Below are 19,624 nucleotides of genomic sequence, written 5' to 3' on the forward strand. Positions count from 1 at the left end.
AAGAAATTGGAAAGAAAATTATTTTAAAGCATGTTTTCCTTTTGATGATTTGTGGTTCTACTATTTGTTGCTTTCTTGGGCATGTTATTTAATGTTCTGTGCTTCAGTTTCAATATTTATGAAATAGAGATAATAACAGTATCTGCCTCCTAAATTTTTAAGCATTATGTGAGCCTTGCTGAGTTCAGTGTCTGGCACATAGTCAGTACAACAAGACTGCCTTCTACTGCTTAGAGAGAAACATAGAGACTGAAAAATAATGCCAGCTCTCAACCTGATGCACACACACCACAAACACACACATACACACACACACACACACTCACACATACACACATGGCAACATAATCTGGTTTATTTAAAAAAGAGAAACACAGTGGAAGAAACAATCAAAATGGAAACATTTCAGCTAGAGAATGCAGCATATAACCACTACAGTCCATGTTAATCCCATATATTAATATATCATATGAAATACATAATATATAATACATACTAGATAATAGTCCCAGGCATATTAATCCCAAAAACGTTCTAACAGGCTCCCTAAAAATTCTTAAAGGAAATGTAGTATAAACCACATCTAAAAAAATATGCCTACAATGCTATGATTTTTTAAAATTATTAAGCAATGCAAAACAAGGATGTAAGTGTAATAATCCTCATCATTCTCCTAAGGGAATATATATGTAGATTAAGATTATAGATTATTCAAATCAATAAAGGAGCTGTTGGGCACTGTTGTTGAGGTCCTCCAGATACGGGAATGAACACCTTTTGAATCTTCTAGTTTAACAAAAGGTATTTTCCTTTCTTTTGAACTATTAAAAATAATTCAATGTCTTCAACTTGATGAAGAATATCTGCAAAGAACATGCAGCTAATATCATAATTAATGGTGAGAAACTTGGTGCTTTCCTACTAAGATCAGGTATAAGGCAAGGATGTACCTTTCACCATTCCTTTTCAATATCGTACTGTAAAGTTCTAGCTAATGTACAAAGAAGAGGGAAGGGAAAGGAAGAGAGGGGGCAAAAATGGAAAGGGAGGGAGAAAAGGCATACATATTAAAAGGGAAGAGATATAACTGTCTTTGTTCACAGATTATATGATCATTTATACAGAAAATCCAAAAGAATTGACAAAAAACTCCTGAACGACTAGTGAGTATAGCAAGATTGCAATGTACAAAAGTCAGTTGGTTTCCTATATACCAGCAATGAACAAATGGAATTTGAAATTTAAGCATAATACCATTTACATTAATATCAAAAAAATGAGACATGTAGGTATGAATCCAACAAAATACGTATAAGGTCTACATGAGGAAAACTACAAAACACCGATGAACTAAATCTAAGAACCAAATAAATGGAGAGATATTTCATGTTCCTGGATAGGAAGACTTAATATTATCAAGATGTCAGTTATTCCCAACTTGATCTATAGATTCAATGCAATCCCAATCAAAATCCCAGCAAGTTATTTTGTGGATATTGACAAGCTGATTCTGACGTTTATATGGAGAGGCAGAAGACCAAGAATAGCCAACACAATATTGAAAGAGAACAAAGTTAGAGGACTGACACTACTTGTCTTCAAGACATTATAAAGCTATTTGTGTTTATAAACACATTATAAAGCTATTGTATTTGGGGTGTAGGGATGAGTAGATGAAGCACAGAGAATTTGGGGGGCACTGAAAATACTCCGTGTGATGCTGTAATGATAGATACATGTCATTAAACATTTGTTTAAGCCCATAGAATGTACAACATAGAGTTGAACCATAATGTAAACTGTGGACTTTGGATGATTATAATGCATCTGCGTAGTTTCATCAATTGTAACAAGTATAACCACTCTGGTGGGGAATATTGATAATGGGGAAGGCATGTGTTGGGGCAGGCAGTGTATATGAACTCAGTACTTTCCCCTCAATTTAGCTGTAAACCTAAAACTGCTCTGAAAAAATAAAGTCAAAAAAATTTTAACATAGTTAAGAAGTAAATAAGTTAAGAACACCCAGTAGGCTTTGAAAAATCTGTGATTTCACATTCACTATCAATTCAAAATGTGTTCAATAAAATACTATTGAGGTTCATCTGAATTCTTGAATCCTATGATTTCTAATTCTAATCATGAGATCAAACAACAGACTTTTGGCATTTTCTTGCTCCCTCACACAATGTGACCATATTGGTTGCATTAAGAAGATTAAAAGTTCAATCCAGAGTGTCACTGGGATGGCAAAATGATGCCTGTGTTACTTATCTGGTAAGAAAAGAAGACTTTTGGTGGTGACCTGTTAGCTCAGTGGGTTAGAGTGGGGAACTCTTAACAACAAGGTTGCCAGTTTGATCCCCACATGGGCCACTGTGAGCTGCGCCCTTCACAACTAGATTGAAACAACTACTTGACTTGGAGCTGATGGGTCCTGAAAAAACACACTTAAACAAAAAGCTTTAACAACAAAAAAAATGAAGAGAAGACTTTTGTCCAGTTCTTCACAGATAGTATGAAGGGAGATAGTAGGAAAATAATTCTTTTCTTTCTTTTTAAATTGTCACATTCCTATTGTTCATGGAGTATAATCGTGCCCAAGAGTGAGTCTTCTGTGAGGTCTCTTGTTCAGTACAACTACTATCCAACTCCAGTCTCAGGAATAACTGGAAGTCTCACCTAATCTTCTTCCAAGTGGGTTTTCAAGAACCAGAAGTAGTCTATAAAATGAGTGCCTGGGACTGGCCTCTTGAGACAACCTGGAACCAAAGTAGCCTGTAGACTGAATAAGCCAGGTGGTTTTCAGCTTGGCTTAGGAACCCTTTCATCAGGAAGCTAAAGATAAGAGGTTGAAGTGATGTGGAAGTGACAGTCCAGGAGCAGTGTAGGAGAGTGGAAGAAGCTCAGAATATATTCTCAGGAGCCTGGAGTTAGAATTTGGCTGATCCTGCCCAGTGCTCTCATAGGTCCTGATGAGAAACTCTGTTGCAGAGCTCACCACATTGAACTCTAATTAATTAACACCATGTCTCCACTCTCACTTTCTCTCCCCTGTGGATGGTCCTTGGGGGCGTGATGGCAGGGACTCATTTCATAGCCTTTTGGTGGTGGTGGTGGTGGTGGTGGTGGTGGTGGTGGTGGTGTTCTAAACCACAGGTGGAAAGAATTGAAATTTTCATAATCTTCTTTTGGGGTGAGGGGTATATGATCATCATAATATTACTTTAAGTTTTTTTCCTTTTATTTCTGACCTCCATTTCCATTCCTCCTGCTCCCATATATCTTTACTGCAATATGCTTGATATCTATCCTTGGTAAAGATGCCATTCTGTTTATGCCTTTTTCACTCACCCACTGTTGTGTGTTCACCTAGTTCAAAGCTTCTAAGCTGCACAGGCCTCCAGGACCATAGGCCTCCTTCTACCACCTTTGACTTGTCTGTGCCCCTCAGACTGAACCTTCAGTTGTCATCGACTTCTGCCATCAAACACATGTAATTCAACCTCTTCACACAGGTTTACCACTTGCAATTCATTCATGATCAGACCTCATGAAGACTCTTACCATTTTCATTCATCTGTTATTAAATCCAGAATTCAAAAATTCTTTTTCATTGGTAGATCCTAATAACCTTTGAAAACATGTACTGGGAAGTATTGCAAACTTATTAGAAAAGGCCTTTAAATTACTGTATAGAATGAGTTATATCTGGATGTCCTTTAATCAGCTATTTCCAGCTGCAGTTCTAAAAAATATCAGCCAAACATAGTACATCCTAATCCCTCCTCACCCCAGTAATTTTTCTCCCATTTGTCATACAATTTTGTGATCTTTCTCTCTGAGGCCTTTAGCTCTTTGTTTATTAACTCTTAAGTGTACTCCCAATCTGTGACAGGAAGTCACAAATCCATCTTCACTGGTACAAAACGTGTCCTGTGCTAGAAGGCATCATTTGTTAATGAAATATGCACTCTTAATACAAAGATCATTATGTAAGACTGTTTTCTCGTTTACGGCCTTTGTGCAATATCACAAACCCTTGATCAAAATGCTACCTTTGATTTTTCTCATCTGGTGGCACAGATGTTAAAAAGAAAACTATTCTGAGCAAAGATATTTGTTGTAAGTAATCAAGCATTTAACATAAGGAAGAATGCAGCCAGTCAGTCAATAGTGATGAAATACTCTTTGTCTGTTATTCACTCTCCCTCTCTTAGAGACTGCTGACTGTTCACCTCCAGGCCATAGGCATATTGAGGGTGACATTCTCTCTTTCCAAGATAATCCTCATGATAGGATGCACTTAATTTATGCTGTGGATGGAACTGGACTGAACTGATTTGCATATCATCAATATACGAAAGTCCTGAGTCGAAGGCCAGCCATCCAAATTAAGATATTCCCGGTCAAGGACTTGCTGTGTCTAGCAAATTCTGGAGTAATGCTTGATTGCAGGTGGTTGGTGAATATTGATGCTGTTCATGATTTATAAGGCCATATTGGAGGGTACATGAAACTTAAGATTTCTTTAGAACAATGTCCTTGTTTAAAACTACTCTTATTCAGACCCAGCTGGGCATTCAGTAATGCCAGCCACTGAATACGATCTTCCAAGTGCCTCACCTGTCAGACTGGCTCCCTGGTTTATAAATGAAACCCTGTTTGCTTCCAAAGCCCTTGATCATCCAAATGCTCTCTACTCTTCTCCCATATTCTTAGTTTTCCTTCGATTTGAGTGTCTTAACCCTCCTAACACATTCTATCAGTTTTCACTCACCGCTTATCTTTAGGTGATGCACAAAATACCTCTGGGTCAATCTGAGTGTGTCTATTCAATTTTTAAACCTTTACTCTCTTCGTCCATTTAAAAAGTTTTTCCCTTTTGTAAAATAAGTTTCTCTTTCATGGCACTTGGCTTTTAACTGAATGCCCTGACTGCCAATTTCTCAAGGTTTCCCTTTGTGCATTCTTTGTGCATTTAACACCAGTTTCACTTCCCCTTTTCTTATTAGCCAATCAATCAATCATATATTTTATTGAGCAGCTTCAAATTAAAATATGAAATTACAAGAAATGTACAATCAGCTCCTAACATGTAGAAAAATATGTCATTGAGGTTATCTTCTGCTTTCTTCTAATAATGGCATCTATTTGTTTACAGGCGTTTCAGCAGAAGGTACTATCTGTCATCTTGGAATTTTACTCCTGATTCTTTATTTCTTTAATTCTGCTGGGTTCGAAATAGACACCATGCTGTCATATTATGTACGATGTCATATCATATCATATCATATCATATTATGTGTCATATCATATTATGTACGATGACCACAACAACCACATATTTTTCTCCCCATTTTCAATTCCATTTTGTCTAAGTCAGCATCCACAAACAAATTAGCATTATTCATTGTGCACGAATGCAAAAAGAGTCTACCAGACATTATTAAAAGAGAAAATGGTAAAACACATAGAATCCCCCATCAACTAACATGAAACCAAAGACCTGCATAGAGGAAAGTTTGTCTAAATGATTCCTTAAGTATTTTCCTGTTTCCTTAACCATGCTTCCCATGACATTGCAGTAAAATGGAAAGGAAGAGTTGGAGATGGGTGGCTAAAGAATGAAAAATGGGAGAGGAAGAAAAAACAAAGCACAACAACAATGTGGCAATTTAAGAAGAAAGTTAGCTGTCTTACCAATGTGGAAATTTCTCTCCCAGAAAGATTCATTGGCCCAGATACTAACAATGGCTACTTCTTGCAAAGAGCATATTTCACAATCCATTTGACACATGTGTCGTCACAGTAGATGGACAATGTCTAGAACACAAATTTTGAGTCATTTTTTTCCAGGATAAAATAAAACACTCATATTTCCTCAACTATTTGTTGGCTTCAGAAGCCCAGGAGGAAAAGAGTTGCAAAACTATGGAAAACAATCGAATCCTTCCCACATGAAATTTATCTAACCAACTTGATGGTACTGTTGAGAAAGAATATTTATGTATAGACATTGGTCATATATAATATTTCCATTTAATTTAAAAGCCAATATGTCTTTAAACTAGTCTTTTGTAGCTTAGGAATCTGGCAACAGGATGAAACACAAAAGTGCTCCCATTCTCCATCACAGTTCATCTTTCTTTTCACACGCAGGACTTCATATCCATCTCTATATTCTTTGGTTCCTATCACTAGGAGGATTTAGGATTCCAGTGCACATTTAGATGTACCATTGAATGTATTCTAAGTAATCAAAGTGTGTTATAGTTCTGACAAACTGTTTTATTTAAATATCTCTAAACAAATATTCACGTAGCCAATTAATTTTTGCCTTTCATTTCTGATGCACCTCTGGTACTAGGACTACAAGAAGAGGAACGATAGAAGTTAAGAAACTCTATATGTAATTCTTGGTAGCTATGACCCTAGGATCTACTTGCCCCTAAACAGCAGAGAGAATAAGTATGGATGTCATAAATTTTTGAAATGTGGATTTCAACTATTCACAAAACAAATTAATATATAAATTTTTAGGACTTATTCCACATATGATATTGCGTTTATTAAGCCATCACAATAGACATTTTATGATTTGAACTAGAAATATTAAACACCAAAGAGAATGCTCTAGGATCTTGCTGAACTTAAACCTTTTCAGAACTAACTGGTAATGCTAAGGTTAAAGGCTACCGAATTCAGACGGAATGGTACTAGGTAACCTCTCAAATACAGTGCTGCTACTTCTCTGATTCTATGAAGTTGCTTAGCATTGAAAGAATGACAAAGGTTTAGCATATTGAGATAACTCAGTCTTCAATGCTTCAAAAACAGTAAACAAAATAACTCTTTTCAGCATTTTTCAAACACAAATCAGGAATTTAGATCTAATAGCGTGCAATGTAGCATTTGATTTTGTAGCCGTTGATTTTGTGCCATTATCCAGTCTTCCATTAAATTGCAGTGGTCCCACTTGTGGAGACAGTCAATAAAATGAAGGTTCATTTCCTGCTTCAGGAAGATCAGCCAAGAAATTTGTAACTCCTGAAGATGATTCGGCTTGGCTGACTGGATATAAAAATTTTACTGCATGAGAATTCCTGAACTCTAATTCTCCTAATTTTCCTTCATGACTTGTTCATTTCTCTTGTAAATACGGTTTTCTCATAGGCTAGTTATATCTCCAGTAGTGAAAGAAAGCAGTTTGAATCAACTTTTAGGTGATTGGAAAGATGAAAATACACATGCATGTTATAACTAAAGATTCATGAGCATGTAAGAAAAAATGTTTGCAAAATTTTTATAATAATAAATGAAAATAAACACATAGATAAGTATTTTTAAAAATCTGAAGGAAATGAACAGATGTGCTCAAAATGCCTATAAATGTGTCAAAGATAAAAATGCTAGTATTTGTATATTTAATAGTTAACCAAGACACAAACTAAATGAAATAATTATGCCATGTGTTTTTTATAGTGATTTCTGATACTGAATGTACTTAACTATTTGACCTTAGGATTCAGATTTTTTAGGAGGTAATTCATGACGTTTATATGAATTTTACTGTTATAATTTCAAGTGTTCACTCATGCTTATGTGATTTCAAAGAATATTTATTTATGCCATGCCCAATTCTAGGTACCTAGGGTATATTAGTGAACAAAACAAAGTGTTTTTGCCTTCATGGAACTTACATGTGAATGAGGAGAGAGGCAATAATAAAGAGTAAACATACTAAATAAGCAAATTACAGGGTATATTCGAAAATTATAATTATTACGCAAAATAGGATAAAGAAGATTGGGGTGGAAACTGCAGATTGCAGTACCAAATAGGATGGTCAGGTGAAGCCTCAATGAAAAGATGAAATTTGAGGAAAGACTTGATGGAGGGAATGGAATTATTTGGAAAAAAAGTGTCCTACACCCAGAATTTAACTATAAATAAATCTAAGTTTTTTTAAACAAAACATGTATTACACAATGTGATATTTACATACTGTTTTCTCATGTAACCTTTAAGCTTCACCATGGTATTTGGTTATTTCTAACTTGATATAATGAAAGTAGTGATTGACTATATAAGACAGGTATTATAATCTTTACTTGTAAGACATAGGTTAATCTCAACAATTTGTTTAAAAACATACACCAAAACACAAATTATCTAACAACAAAATTTTTTAAAAACACATGAGCATATGTCTCACATCTGTGCCTCTGTATTCTCTTCCAGAAATAGACCAGATAGATAGTAAATAAAACTACAATATCTTCTTCAACTATAGGAATTCTATATATACATCACACATACACATTCACACATATACATCATTTAAATATGAACTGATGGATACTGAAATAATTTTGAAAGTAAAAATTCTTGTTTACAATACTATTTTTTATGTACATTTAGAGTAATTAGTAGTCTATCTTGAAGTACCTGTCCAAGAAAAATGGAAAATTCTTAATTCTGTGTTTATCTCTTCTTCTTCTGATACCTTACAAATATTAGGCTGAATTACAAACTAATTAGCTCAGAAGTCCAGGGATTGAATTTCTGCTCCACGACTTACAGCTTTGTGTCCTTGGCACATAACTCTAATTAGGCCTAGTTTCTCAACTGTAAAATGGAGGGTCATAACTCTCAGAGTTGTTGAGTAAAATAATGTGTTCAAAGAGGTTGATAATAATGTGTTCATTACAGGTATTTAATAATCTATATTAGAATCATGTCTTGTGCTTCTTTAATTAGTCAATATTAAAATAAATAACAACATAGACAAAGGAAAAACAGTTCAAGGCCACATATAATATTAGGCATTATAGTACATGGTGATTTTTTTTTTTTTTTTTGTATCATGGTGATTCTAAGAAAGGAAAGAGTTTTGTGTGCTGGGGGAGTTCTGGAAGACTTTATAAAAGAAGGCAGAACTTCGATCAAAAAGGAATTGTAAGATTTGGGTTGGAAGAACAGAAATAGACAATTACTGAATTGATTTCTGGTGGGTGCCAGGGGTGGTGTCAGAGGACATGGGATTTGTGAGAGAAGGACGGTATTGAAAGCTCCTTAAGTATCCATTCTTTTGTCAGAATAGTGTAGTTCAATAAGTGTAGCCACAGACAAGTACTTTTACTTGTTGATATATTTTAAGATACATATTTTACTACACAGCTTTTTACCTCACAGTTGTCGATTTATTTATTAAAAACCCACGTAAAATGTTCTCTCCCTTCTAAGGAAAATTCCCCGTACAACTTATTTAGCAAATACATTTTCATCATAGAGCCTTCACTTACACAGACATGGTTATGTAGCACCTTTGCAAAATGTATGTTTTACATCAGAACTCTTTGGAATAATCACTACAGATCCAAAATTTGTTGTGAGTAGAGTTTCTAAACCAATGGCACCATAATATTTTATTATTATGACTGAGCTATAACAAACCTTAATAAAGTATACCCATTTAATCGTACCCCCATGTCACTGCCATGCGTGTCGAGAAGGCATTGTATTTCTTCCTAGTCAATACCTCCATCTTAATCCCCATAGAGGTAAACATTATTCTGACATCTGTCTCTGAATATTAATTTTGTCTGTTCTTGAACTTCATATAAATGGAATAATACAGAATGTACTCCTTTGTGTATGCTTCTTTCACTCATCATTTAGCTTCTGAATCATCTATGTAGTTGCACATAACAGTAATATTTTTCATTCATTCTTTATTTTTCTGTATAATAATCTGTTATATGAATATATCACAATCCATTCTACTGTTGATGGGCATTTGGGTGGTTTGCAATTTTATGCAATTATGAATACAGCTACTAAGAACATTTTTGTAAATATGTTTAGATGGACACACATCCTCAGCTCTCTTGGGTATACATCTAGAAGTGGAATTGCTGGTTCATAGGGTACACATACATTCAGCTTTACTAGATATTGTCAAACAGTTTTCAAAAAATGTTCATATTAATTTCCAACCCCACCAACAATGTATGAGAATTTCAGTTGTTTTACCATTATTATTTCAACATCAGGAGAGCTTTCTAGTCCCAACATAGTACTTACAGTGTAATGAGGTTATGACTGGATGAATTGAAATAGCAATTATTTTTCATAATTGCAATTCACATTACACCATTTTTAAAAAGAACTTAAAAAAATGTGTTTGGTTCAGTTTACTTTAGTGAAAGTATGTGAACAGAATAGAGCTTTGGGTACTGTCATATTCTGAGCCTAGATGGTTAATGTCATAGAAAACCTAGATATGGCCTTTTGAGCTAGCTATTTCACTAAATTGCAGTCAGACTTTATTTTGAGTGCTGATAATAACGAAAATCTCTCTCTCTGTCTCTCTCTCTCCCTCTCTCTCGCTCTTTCTCTCACTCTCTCTCCATTTACATCATCGTTTTGGCTTCACCTTGAATGAAGTCAAAGTATGAATCTTTCCTTTCTTTTTGGTCTGTTTGACCACAGTATACTTTTTTTGTGGACTAAATTTGTTGGAAGAAAGGATATCATCTGTGATCAATAAGGCAAGACAGTGTGCAGTAAATTTGGCATAATAATTTTCAAAATACTTACACATTTATTATATTTAGAATAACTCAAATTCAAGAGTTCTAGGTTAGAAGTGTAATTATTCTATTAATTTTTAAAACTAAAAATTATAGTAAGTATAGTCAATTTCTAAAATTCCATTTCGAAGCATTTTGACCATGAAGGATTATTGATTAATTATTCTAATTTTATTTAAATAAAGATTAAAATTTAGCATATTTTAATATAAATAAAAGTATGATTTATCTAAACAGCTCTTTCTCAGAATTTAACAGCTGATAGCCAATGCTGGGTACTTTGCAAAATTCAGAGAATAGAGGATAAGTCCCTATTTTAAATAAATTTATACCATTTAATAGAAATTACAAAAATTATTGATGCATGGGGAAAGGTGATTTGTGGTACAAATAAAAGACAATGTTTATAAGGAGGAACAAGGAAATCAATATATAATACAAAGAGATTTTTTGTCTGCTTAAATACTCCAATTCCTCAACTGATGTAATTTTCACATTCACTCATTTAAAAAATATTTTTTGAGTGCCATTATTTTCCAGGCACTGTTTTAGATGCTTTGGATACACCAGTGTCCCAAACATGTAAAGATGACTTCCTTCATGGAACTAGTAGAGTCAGGCAGGTAATAAATAGTAAATATAATAAAATATGATATATGATAGAAAGTGATAAGTGCTATGGAAAAAAAGGAAAAATGGACCAGGGGATGAAGGGCTGTGGAAAAGACATGGTTTTGATTTTCATTATGGTAGACAGGAAAGCCTTGGTTGGGAAGATGATATATGATCAAAAGCTTCATGGAGGTAAGGAAGATATCCCTCCTTTGTCCATCCCTAAAGAGCTTGAGGAGTCATATGCAAACACACAGACCAATATATTTAGGGAATGAAACCAAGGTACTTCCAGAAGAGCCACAGGAGTTAGTTAACTGAATTTTGGGACATAGTTACATCAGACTCTTAAAAATCAGGATCTGAGATTAACCAGATGTAGCAGAGGGTCAGAGACATAGTGTCTCATCCAAGTGAGAAAAAGAATTGTGAAGTTAGATTTCTGTTTCCTTCTATGTTCTTTCCAATATAATTGAAGTTCCTTGAGGAGAAGATGTTTCCTTTTTGTCAATTCCTAGAACCTATCAAGTGTCTGAAATATACGTATGTGTGTCATCAAAACTGGAAAAATGAACTGACAAGTGTTGTTAAACCAATGCTTAGAATATTGTCAAAGAGAGGAAGGGTAAAGAAAGGTTACAGTTTTGGCTCAAACATAAATATGAAAAATCTTAAAACTCATGGAAGTCTCTCAATTATCTGACATCTTGTATTCTTAGAATATAATATGCTTAAAGGAAGGAATTATATTTTACATATATAGCTTAATCTATAATGGACATAGTTCTTCCACTAACAAATGGGGGGAAGAAAGAAAAAGAATATGCCAACTCATTCACATTGACTATGCCAGGTATCCCTAAATGTGAAATGACTCCCAAAGAGTATTAAATATTTTTAGAAGTTGTGCTATTTTTTTATACTGACCAGAACCATTGTGTGCTTTGTAAGATCTTGATAAAATGTGATTCATGTTTCGAGAAATGAGTGTTGTGCATCATTTTTTTTGTGCTCAGAAGAGAGCAACAGATGACAGTATATTAAAAGAAACGATTTGTTTTGAAAAATAACCTTAGTGTCGAAAATCTTGAAGAAAAATAGACATTTAACAGATTGATTGATTTAAAGGGACACTTTTGGAGGAAAAGAATATCCTAACCAGCATGTATGATTAAGTAAAATTCTTGGGTTTATTACCTAGGATAATCATATTTTTTTAAATGTGATTTATTTATTTTATAGCAGGGGGCAGAAGATAGTGGTGGCAGCAACTGCATTTGAGACATCAAAAAAGGCAATATGGCCAGACCTGTAGATGGTGTTAACTAAAAGCAATGAGTCATAAGAACCGAATAGTGATAGAATAATTTAGAAAGGAAGTAAAAACAGTAAAACATCAAGGTCAAAATCCTAGTCACAATTTTTACTAACTCAGAAACATTTTAATAAATATTGTGCCCTCCAGTGGTTGTTTTGAGTGATTTTATTTTATTTTATTTTTTAATTTTACCTGGACTCCCAATTTTCTGACTTGATTATTTTGGGTAACCCCAGAAAGGTTTACATTTCCTATAACTAAGAGGAATGTTGGGAGACTGGCTCAATTCAATTGCCCTATTTTGTGCTTGCAGAAAGAATATATGCCAGGGATGATAGAGTGCCTAGCATATGTTCATGAAGTTCAGGCTCAACATGATAAGTTCACAAAAGGGCAATCATGCTTGATTTATCTGACTGCCAGACTGGAAATGAAAGAAAAGCGGTGCCATAATTATCCCAAATTTTTCAGACCTTCAATACAGTACAGCACAGATAGGCAGAGCTAGTTCTTAGAATGATTACAACGCATTTTAAAGAGGAAGATTGCTGCTTTAGCCAATAAGAACAAAGACAAAGGATGTTTCTAGAACCTGTTTTGCTTGCAAACAGAAGGAGAAAGAGCATGAACAGAAAGAACATCACTTGGTAAAAGAAGAAAACTGGGGGACCAGAGTCAGGAGACTGGGATGGTGTCTCTGGGGGATCTCCTATCAGCTTTGTGACCTTAGTCAGATTCCCTGGGCCTCAGCTTCCTCACCTATGAAACAAAGAGTATGGACTAGGGTGAGTGGTGTCCATGAATCCAGGATATGGACAGAAGCAAGGAGTAGCAGGCTCCATCTTGTAAAAAAAATAAATAAATAAATAAAATAATAATTTGAACATTTATGAAAGCAAAATTAGCTAGTGATCAAAAAGTGCAGGAAAAAGGTGGCTAATGGAGAATGCAAATACATCCTCATGCATTCAAAATATAGTATGAATCTAATAGAGACAATTCTTTCCAGAAGGAAGAGAATGAAGCATATCATCTGTCTATAAATTTCCTTCACTGTAGTCTCTTTCCCTCTTAACTTATCACCTTATTTTTCTCCATACTTTCTGTTTCTGGTAACCATAGTGATGCTCCCTTCCAGCAACCTTCTTCACAGCTGGCCCTTTTGGTAGACATTGAATTTGCTCCATTCACTCATGCAGGGGGCTAACAATGCTGCAAAAGTTAATTTATTAACATTTTCCCCTTACTTTTGTCTAGGAAGTAAATACAGGGAATTATTCCACACTTAACCTCCCTACATAAGGGGCACTGTAAAACAGGAATATTCAACTGTTCATTTCAGTTGCTAACATGAAGGGGATCCTGATTATGCTAGAGATTCAATTCCCTGCCTTAGCCCTCAGGGACTGTGAAGTCCCAGGACTCAAGCTGGTTGCCACCTCCTTTTGCTTTTGCATGTAAACTAAATAAAATAGATTGCCCACCAAAAGCACACATCAGCCCTGGTTTCCTAATCCTCTTTGTTTTTTGCTGCATTCTCCCTTGGAAGGAAGACATTTCCAAGTGCGTAATTATCACAGTTACAATGGGATTGATTTTTCCATAAGAAAAGATGCATAAGTATATGCATTTTTCTAATGAGCACAGTTATTTATTTTGTAATATAAATAAGCAGTATGTGATGCTCAGTTTTCAAATATTGTAATTATCTGCCAATGACAAAACATCAAAGAATCTCTGTCATTAATGCAGAAAATGAAAATTCTCGTATACTGTCATTTAGTCACATCCAGTTTGTGTAGCCTAACTTATTTGTAATCCTATATACCAGAAAACTGTCTACTTAAGCACTCGTGTGTGTGTGTGTGTGTGTATGTGTGTGTGTGTTTCTGTGTGTCTGGCATTAACACAAAAGAGACCAGATGATGACATTCATAGGCTTATAGACTCGACTCCTAGGGACACACTTGGATGGAGACAATTAAAACGCCTGTCAGGCATTTGGTACCAGAAGCCCCTACGGCAAACCGCTAAATCCTAAACCAGGGCTGCACCTTATTGTCAGTGAATGATGGCGGAGCTGGGTGGCTTGTCATCATTCTCGAAAATTCTGAGGCTAGTGAGCTCGCTCTCCCTCTCCCCCTCGCCTTATTTTCCTTTTCGCCACTGCGGGGACGTTTTCTAATTTGCAGCTTCCCTTTCCCCGACACACACAGACAGGAGCTGGTGGCTTGCAGACTGCAGTCTGTCTGGAGCTAGAGAGGCAGAGCTAGAGCTATTCCTTGGAGATAATGCTCCGGGAGAAGGATTCCGCAGCAATCCTCAAAGACTAGAATTGGGTAGTACTGCAGCACAAGCACTGGTAATGGTTTGGGGTTTTAAAATTTTTATTTTGTTTTATTTTTCACCCTTCTCTCGAAGGATCTGCTTTACGGGATCTCAAAGTAAAATGCTTTAAAATTCATTACTGAGCTTCCTAAAAATTCAAGCACTGCATTGTTTGTACTACAGATCTCAAGACATAGATTTATTGTCTGGATATAAAGAAGGCATTTGGTTACTGGTGAGTGACAACTTTAAATATCTAGTTAACAAATCCATATATGTATGTTTATTTTCCTTTTGTTTCGGTAGATTCTTCAGTTTGTTGTCTCTAACCGAGGAAACATTGATTGGGAACCACTCATTCAGAAAATTAAAAGGTACCACATGTTTTATTTGGATGTTTAAATGAGGGAAAATCAGGGAGGAATTGGAATGTTTTTATTTAAAGTAATCTCTGTGGCTGGTCTTTTATCCTTAAGCCTACATTGATCATTGTCTGAAGCATGTATGATATGGTAGACAGAGAATGCCATTATCCAAGGCTTTTTCAGTTAGATGTATAAAGAATTGTGTCTTTTGCCTATGTTGCAAGTTTTTAACAAATATTAGTATGTCTAGCTTATTTTTGGATTTTTGGCATTATAACGGCTAAAAAAAAGTACCAAATTCTCTATCTTAATGAAAATTCAATAATTTGAATTTAGGACACATACTAAGTAATGATTTTATCTGATGAAATCCTGCTAATAAGTGATTTTTTTCAAATAGCTTAATGAAATGGCTTACCCTTGCCAGGCAGAATGAGCTCCAGAGATGAAAGCCCAGGAATGACTCAGTATTGTTGGGTTTTGCAAATAAAAGGTTGTAACTTCAAAGATGCATTAGTCTTTAGCAACAGATATGTTATATTTAAAGACTGAGGTTGTTAGTTGTTAAAAGAACTGATTTTACATATGCTTTGTTTGGCATTGACAGCATAAGAAAGTAATCCTTCATCTTGCCATGAAAGCAGTTAAATCCATTGATATCCGGCCTTGTGCCTTGCATGAAAAATATTAATTTTCAAATTCAGCATTGGGATGTATATTGATTGGAGATGACAATTATAAGTATTATCTTTTCTTTAATTCTTTAAGATTATCTTTGACTTTAATATATATTCTTGTTAATTTATATTCTTGTTAATTAAACCTACATTTGTAATTTGGACTTAAAAATGGAAGACATGTTTTGCCTTTTTGAGAAGATCAGTAACATCATTTAAGCCTTTCCTTGTCATTCACATAGTATTTCCCCTCGAGACTATCGGTCCAAAATATTTTTTGCAGCAAGGTTAGATTTTTTTAGCATACTTAAAAAATAGCTACTGTTCAACTTCTGATCCTGAAATAGTATGTGTGCGTACACCTGTGCATGTGTATATTTGTAGCATTTGACTGAGACTAATTCATTGTCCTTGTTTAATTTTCTCTGCAATGTGTAATTATGAGAACCTTAATTTATTCATTCTCCAAACGCTTAACAAGAGCCTTGCTTCTGTGGGTGGTTATTGTGGGAGAGGGGGAAGGGGCAGATACATCCAGAGTGTAGGCAGTATCATGTAATATTTTTTCACAAGAGAATTAATTTGCTAAATCAGTGTGCTATAAAAAGGAAATTGCATTATGTCAGATAGTGAACAAAATCTAATATATTGGTCTATTAGATTCATTTCATGTATTCAGAGATACATGAAATATATTGTATTTTTCCCTCAGAAATTACTCTGTGGACTCATATATGAAATCCCTAAACAGGACTTACTATTTCTCCTGAATATTGTAAAAACCTTGAGACCATACTCTCTTTTTAGGTTTCACTCAGAGTAAGGGAAATGTTTTGTGTTTAGTGAAAAAAATAATTTACTTGGTATTTTCCCATCTAATTAAATCCATACAGTATTATATTGCATATGAGAATCTGTTTCCTAATCTTCAGACTCATTTAACAAGTCATTATATTAATTTTGAACTTTGGGTTATGTATATGAATTGGGAAAGGATGAAGTTATTATTTAACCACTAACAAAGAAAAAGTCTTTAATATATTGTCAATGGGAACTAATCAGCTCTGTTGCAGTTTATCTGGGTACTGAAGAAGTGGCATGTTACTTCACCAAGAGCGTCTTGGTTCCTAAATTTTCTGGCACCATTTTAAAATTCATCTAGGGGTGTGTTGACAGATTTTGTGTGATAAACCCGAGTTTATTCCAAGCCTGTTATGTCATCAAGTCAGAATAGAATTAAACTACTGGACTGTAAGAGAATCAGGGATCTATATCACGGTTTTTCTAACCAACAACCTCTTGGCATTAATCAATTCCTTTACTGATTTTTTTCACTTGTATCTTCAGCATATAGCACAGTTCCTGGACCACAGTAGGAGTTCAATAAATATTTATTTAATTTTTGATAGATATATGAATTCATCTGTTAACCTCCCCCCCAATACTTTTTTGTTCTTTTTCATAAGGTTGGTTATACATTGTAAAACAGACATTTGGTACTTTTTTTTTTTTTTTTTTTTTTTTTTTTTTGGTACTTTTTTTTTAGTTACTCAAAATATTCATTGTCTCTAACTTATGATAATTAATTAGATAATACCAGGTAGAAAAGTAGGCAAATCATATGTAGAAATTTCTCCAGGATCTATGGCAAAGGATTTTTCTGGTTTTAGTTTAAGATGGAAAGAATTTTAGAAATGTCCCCTTTCACTTTCATCATCTCAGGGAAAGATGCCAAGCTGCAGCATGAGTGTTGCTTTATGGACACTTCCTGAATACTACTCCCAGACTTGATATTGTTTATTGCTCTTCATGTCATCTGCCAAGATTTTGCTGCAGCAAAGGGGAGGAGGCCTTTTCTCTCTCTCTCTCTTTCTAATTGTGACACTCGAAATGATGTCATAGTCTTCTTAAACGCTTTCTTGCTTAATATGGACTAGTAAGTATGACATCATTTTATACATATATATTTAAGAAATCTATAAAGAAACTTCTAGAATCATAATAGCTTTAGAGAAATCTATTCTTTCTTGTCATTTATTTTTATTAGTAAAACTATAATTTTTTGTTAATTATGTGCCAGATAATATTCTAAGCCCTTAACACATGTTATCTCATTTTAACTCTCTACAATTCTGGGAAGTGGGCACAGTCTCCCTTTTCCAGATGAATGAACTGAGACCCCATTTAGGAAATGAACACAAGTCTGGCCCAAAGTCCTTCATATTAACCACAACATACTAAATTTTTTTGTAGTAAATTTTTTGGCTCATAGTAATGTTTTTAATGTTTTATTTATGCACTTGATGTAGATGTTACTGCAAAAAGGTTAAAATGTTATGCTTGTAGAGTCTTGTTTTTATATACACATGTAATGTAGAAGTAAATATATCTTCAAATACTTCACTATAATATTGAAGCTCTTGTATATTTTATTTTTAACATATATTTTATATATGAGCTGAGGAATTTTATTGTTTAAGGAGGAATGTCAGAAATTAATCAGGATGTTTGAAAATAAATGAATTCATAAAGCATCTCCTGTGTCATCACAATGAAGTCACATTACTGAATTGCATAATCTATATAAGAAAATCAGTCAGAAAATTCAAGTGCTAAATAGCATAACTGATGCCATATCTTGAACAAGTTTGTTTGTTAGTTTTTTATTTAAATAATGGCAGAAGAAGTTTCAAATGGCCAAAATAAATAAACAAGCAGGAAACAAACCGTACCATGAACTGGGAGAAAATACAACATTCAACCTTAAGTACAACTTACCCAGAAAAATAACTGAGGACACTAACAATTTCACAAATAATGTATTAAGATGTTCTACTTGCAAAGGACTATATATAACAGAAAACTTTTAGAGCTCAATGAGTGCAGCAGATTAAGACAAGAAAGTAGCACCAAGGCTCATTGGTACTGTAAGAGACATATGAATAATTCCTTAAGAAACTTCATTGCACAGCAGGCCTACTAACAATTGAGAAGAGACACAACAGGAAACATATCATGGAGGACTGTCTTTTGAGATGGAACTTAGGAATGAATAAAAGTATTCAAGAGAGAGAATGTATGGAGGAGCTCCAGGAAGAATAAACAACATTAACAAAGGAACCAAAGGAAGTGAACACGCATGGAAAGCATAGATTGATCTCATTTGTATTCTAGAGTGTAGGACAGAAGAAGGGGATTCTTAGAAGATAAGGATGGAAAGGTATGTGAAAACTATTAGGTTGTACCATTTGAAATGGCTAATATTCTACCCTTTATGAACTGCAAAATGAAAATTTCATTCAATTCAACCTAATACGTTGGAAGGAGACCTTAAATGTCAATCAAGTTGAGTTTTTTGTTCAATGGGAAGCTATTGAGTGTATGTTGAGTAAGAGACCGTTATGACCTAAACTGCATTTTCAAATAACTTATTTTAAAGCTGTGCAAAATAAATTAGGTATGTGTGAGAGCGTGTTGAAAAGAATCACTTTGGTAGCTATTATAGGATAACCCAGGAAAAAATAAAGTCTCAAAGAGGATGTTGAGAGTGGGCATGAAAAAAGAGGTTAGGATAATGAGAGATGTTTCTGAGTTCAAATTCATATAGCAAGTGCTTGAGTAGTAGGAGGAAAGAAAAACAGAAGGACTCAATGGTGACCCTAACGTTTGAATTTGATAACTGGAAAAATCAGGGGGAAAAGGTTGTTAAAAGCTACTTGAGGAAAG

General features: G+C 34.4%; 1 protein-coding gene across 1 annotated transcript in view; it reads left to right on the plus strand.

Annotated features, from left to right (window-relative positions):
* Positions 1–19,624, plus strand: part of MAP2 (microtubule associated protein 2) — a 255,906-nt gene that overhangs the window by 108,064 nt on the left and 128,218 nt on the right. Inside the window, exon 3 of the mRNA XM_081051061.1 lies at positions 15,163–15,230. The gene's annotated coding sequence lies outside the window, so the exon portion shown is untranslated. The remainder of the gene's footprint in view (positions 1–15,162; positions 15,231–19,624) is intronic.

The sequence above is a fragment of the Rhinolophus hipposideros genome (assembly GCF_964194185.1).
Source record: "Rhinolophus hipposideros genome assembly, chromosome: 6".
In the NCBI taxonomy this organism is placed as follows: Eukaryota; Metazoa; Chordata; class Mammalia; order Chiroptera; family Rhinolophidae; genus Rhinolophus; species Rhinolophus hipposideros.